The sequence below is a fragment of the Ictidomys tridecemlineatus genome, chromosome Y (genome assembly GCF_052094955.1).
Source record: "Ictidomys tridecemlineatus isolate mIctTri1 chromosome Y, mIctTri1.hap1, whole genome shotgun sequence".
Taxonomy (NCBI): domain Eukaryota; kingdom Metazoa; phylum Chordata; class Mammalia; order Rodentia; family Sciuridae; genus Ictidomys; species Ictidomys tridecemlineatus.
In genome coordinates, this window is record NC_135494.1 from 21,509,005 (window position 1) to 21,514,103 (window position 5,099).

Below are 5,099 nucleotides of genomic sequence, written 5' to 3' on the forward strand. Positions count from 1 at the left end.
CACAGGACACAGAGAGAGCGTGGTCCCCAGGGATATCCCCGGGGGTTCCCAGAACTTGGAGAGGGCACCCTGGACTTTGACAAGCTGGACCCCCTGCTCCTTAGGGGTCGAGCAAATGACGCCCCCTTCATACTGCCTCTGTTCCCCCTGGAGCTGCCTCTATTGCCCAAGCTTCCCTGTATTGCACAAACCTGAGTGCCCTGGCTCCTCCTGTGTAAGCCGGCTCTTGGGAAGCAGCCTGTAGCCTGCCTTTTCTTTTACTTTTTTTTTTTGCCTTTTGAAGAGAGAAAAACAGAGTGTTCGATTTTGTACTATTTATGTTTCTAATAGGGAAGAAACAGTTGTGTGTGCATGTGTGTTGTGCTTGTTTTTGAAAGAAATGGGAAGAAGAGGAAAAAAATACTATGCCTTTTCTTTGCTCTGGCTACACCCTTCTGTGCTTCTGACACCCCTGCCCCTACCCTTTTGTTCTTTTGTTTTGCTGTGGGTCCACATTCCTGTTTGTAATCCTTTGTTCTCCCAGTTTTCTGTTTTCAGTATAAGTTTCCCTTGTGTGTAGGATAGACAGCTTTTATAGTGTTAAGATATATCTCTACTATACATAGTTTTCTAGTGTTTTGACCATGTATTTAGTGAAATGCTTTTCCTGCAATTATTGAGATAATTTTCTTACTCTTGCCTTTACATCTATTTACTTAAAAAACGTTTATTTATTTCCATGTGTTGAACAGTAATAAGTGGCAACATGTTCAGGCTCCAGGCTGCTGATGGTGAGAGTGAAATCTGTCCAAGATCCACTGCCACTGAACCTCAAGGGGACCCCAGATTCCAAACTGTTTGCAACATAGATGAGGAGCTTAGGAGCTTGACCAGATTTCTGTTGATACCAGTGTAAATAATTACTAATGCCCTGACTGGCCCTACAGGTGATGGTGACTCTGTCTCCACGAGACACAGGCAAGGAGGATGGAGACTGGGTCATCGTGATGTTACATCTGAAACCTGCCATTGGAAACATAAAAATAAATATTCATATGATCCTTAAGTTTCAAGAGAACTTTTCCGAGTAACAAGGCAGCACTTACCACACTGTGATTAGTAAATCGCCAGTACTGTCCCTCCTTTCCTGGGAGGCAGAGCAGCAGGAGCCCCAGGAGCTGAGCAGGGGCCCTCATGTGAGGGCAGGTGTCCTGACTGGGACTGACCCCTGCACAGGGTGTGAGCAGCCTCTTAAGAAGTCCTCAGGGCAGTGGGCTGTGCTGTGGGCAGATGCAAATGATCAGGGCTGGGCAGGCTGGGTGTTGGGAGCCACAGCCAAAGGGGCCCCAGCAAACTTCCAGCTGCCAGCTGATGATTGGCTCACAGTGGCCCCAGCAACATCTAGCTGATTGGCTCCTCTGTGGTGATGTTCATTGGGCTGTTTCCCTGCCCTTCAGACTGCCAGCTGATGATTGGCTGACATTGGCCCTAGCAACATCTAGCTGATTGGCTCCTCCATGGAGCTGCTCATGGGGCTGTTTCCCTGCCCTTTCAGACCACGGAGCTGCTCATTGGGGGACTTATTTGGCTCTGCCCACGCAACCCAGACAATCGGCCTCAAGAGCAGGAGGATTGTGGGAGGTGGTGAAGGTTTGTGTGGGTGAGAGGCTTGTGGAAGCCAGTGGTGGCAGTTGGGCTCTGAGGGTTTTTTCCTGAGGAGCTGTTTTGTTTGGCGTTTGTAGTTCTAAAAATAAAGTTAGTTTCTTTTGACAAGTGGCTCCTGAATTGTGCCGCGCCAGACTGCGGCATTTGGTGGCTCACACGGGGAGCAACTGATGGTAAGTAAACTGCTCGCCCCTGAGGGCAGGGCAAGAGGATGGGTAGCCATTCTAAGTTTTCTCTCTTTTTTTTTTGCTTCATTTTTGTTTTATCTTGCCTGTCCCTGGAGATGAGTGAGACAGAAGAAAAACCGCTCACATCTGAGGAAAAACTATTTGCGTCTGAGGAACAGATAGAGAGAAAGGACGGATACACATTTCAGGAGGATAGAAAGGCTGATATAATAAATTATTGTTCCATTTTTATTGCATTCTGTCTCGGTTTTGTTTGGCGTCATCTTGTTGGGTTGTATTATAGTAGAAATACAGGATCAGAAATTAGTAAAAAACAAACCGAAAGACTGTTAAGTAAATTATTAGAGGAAGGAGGCTTCCCAGTAGAATCAAGAGCAGTCAGGGCATACGTTGATATAATACAAAAATGTAGCCCATGCCTTTTTAAGGAGGAGTTGTTAGATATATCAAAATGGAACCATCATAGTGAAGATTTAAAAAGAATAGAAAAGAACAACCCAGGGACTCTGCCAGTTGGCACATTGCCATTGTGGACGTTCGTATCTGGTTTGCTTAGTCCAAAGCCTTCAGTTCAGACAAAGGTAGAGGAAGGAGAAGACATATTGATTCAAGTAACAGAGAAGGTCTCTCAAGTTAGTCAGAAAGAGGAAAAGATTCAAGTAAAAGAGAAGGTCTTTCAAGCTAGTGAGACAGAGGAAGGAAGTTTAGAGCAGAAAAAGCCATCAGGGGAAAAGTTACAACAGGAGACTGCAAATAACACCTTTCTATCAGAGAGCGTAAGTGTCCAACCAACAGCACCACCTCTACAGGAGACTGCTACTAACAGCATTCTATCACCAGAGGGCATAAGTGTCTAATCAGCAGCACCACCTCCATATGCTAGGAGACTCCCAACCCCCGCAGTTGATAGTTGGGATCCTGAGACAGGATCTCAAGTATGCCCTGTATTTGAGGTAGGAGGGCAGCGAATTTACCAGGGTTTAAATTTCAAAACAGTGAAAGAGCTAAAAGAGGCTGTAACAACCTATGGTCCTCAAGCACCCTTCACTGTAAGCTTGGTCGAATCCATTACCAACTTAAACATGACGCCAGCAGATTGGGCTAATATTTGTAAAGCTGTGCTACATGGAGGACAATACCTGTTATGGAAGGTTGCCAATGAGGAATTTTGCAAGGAGATGGCTAGGCGAAATGCAGCAGCTGGTTATCCTCAGAGAAATCTAGATATGTTGTTATGAAAGGGACCTTATGAGGATCGGCAGCAACAAATTGCATATGATCCTGGTGTATATTTACAAATTGCTGTAGATGCTGTTAAGGCATGGAAGACTTTACAAAGACATGGAGGTGTACAAGGTCAATTACCTAAGATAATACAAGGAGCTAATGAACCTTACACTGAATTTGTAGATAGGCTTATTCAAACAGCTACCAGAGTTTTGGGGAATACAGAACAAGCAATGCAATTAATAAAACAACTGGCTTATGTCCAAGTGGATCGTTGGTGCAGAGATATCATTAGACCATTAAAACAGGAAGATTTAAACACATATATTAAATTATGTAGAGACATTAATTAACAAGAGCAAGTCATGGCAGCTGCAGTAAAACAGGCTTTAGATGCCAGAGACATTAATGAACAAGGGCAAATTGTGGCAGCTGCAGTAAAACAGGCTTTAGATGCCAGGCCATGAACATGCTACAATTGTCAACAAACAGGACATTTTAAAAGGAATTGCCCCATAGGAGGAGGGTTTAACAAAACTAGGTATCAAAGGAGTAGAATACCGGGTACTTGCCCACAATGCCGTAGAGGGAGACATTGGGCTAATGAATGCCGTTCTCAAACCACCATAGAGGGTACTCTAATATAGAAAAACAAATAAGGACCAAGTGTTTATCCATGATATCGTGGAGAAAGGCATCGGGCTCCATTGCCAAAAAATGGACAGGGGGCCCCAATGCTCCGGGGCCCCAAACCACAAATATACGGAGCACTGGAGGAACCCAGGAACCCCACCAGGGTAGTGAGCAGGACACATTGTCCATCAGATCCCTCATCAGACAAACCAGAGGGAGCGCAGGGTTGGACATCTGCGCCTCCGCCAGATCAGTACTAACTCCAGAGATGGGAGTTCAAATCATTCCCACAGGGGTAAAAGCACCTCTTCCCAAAGGAAGAGTAGGCTTGTTATTCGGACGCACCTCTTCTACTCTAAAAGGACTTTTAATAAGTTCTGGGGTAATTGATCCCAATTATGAAGGTGAAATAAAAATTATAGGCAGTTCTCCAAAGGGTATATCAGTAATTTCACCAGGAGATAGAATAGCACAGTTACTAATAATACCAAGCCTACATGATAAATTTTCCAGTCATGCTGTAGAAAGAGGTTCCAAGGAATTAGGCTCCACAGGTGTAGATTGGGCTATGCTTTCTTTAAATTTAGATTCTCACCCCATGCTAAAACTAAATATTCAAGGACATAAATTTAATGAGCTACTGAATACAGATGCAAACCTTAGCATCATCTCTCGTCAAGAATGGCCAAAACATTTGCCATTACAACAAGCCACTCAAACGCTTCGAGGCCTAGGAGTGGCAACTAATCCTGATAGAAGTGCAATGGAATTAGATTGGAAGGATCCTGAAGGATGTGAAGGAACTATACAGCCATATGTATTGGATCATCTTCCTGTACATTTATGGGGACGAGATGTCCTAGATCAATTAGGTTTGACATTAACAAATAACATCAATCAAAATGCACCCACTATTATGGCTAGACAAGGTTTTAGGAAAGGAAAAAGATTAGAAAAACAAGAACAAGGTATAGCAACACCAATACAAATAGATCAAGGAACAGAGAGACATGGGTTGGATTTTCACAAAGGGCCACTGAGACAATAAAAATTACATGGAAATCAGAAAGACCAGTATGGGATCCTCAGTGGCCCTTGACTAAAGAAAAGATACAAGTAGCCCATGATCTGGTCAAACAACAATTAGCTGAAGGACATATACAACCTTCTGTATTTCCCCATAATACTCCCATTTTTTTCATCAAAAAGAAATCTGGTAAATGGAGATTATTGCAAGATTTAAGAGCCATTAATAATGAAATGGTCATTATGGGACCTGCTCAATCGGGGATTCCTCAATTGTCTGCTTTGCCATAAACTTGGTATGTTTTAGTTATAGATATTAAAGATCATATTTTTTTTCAATTACAATTCATCCTGAGGATAGTCCACGTTTTGCATTTACTA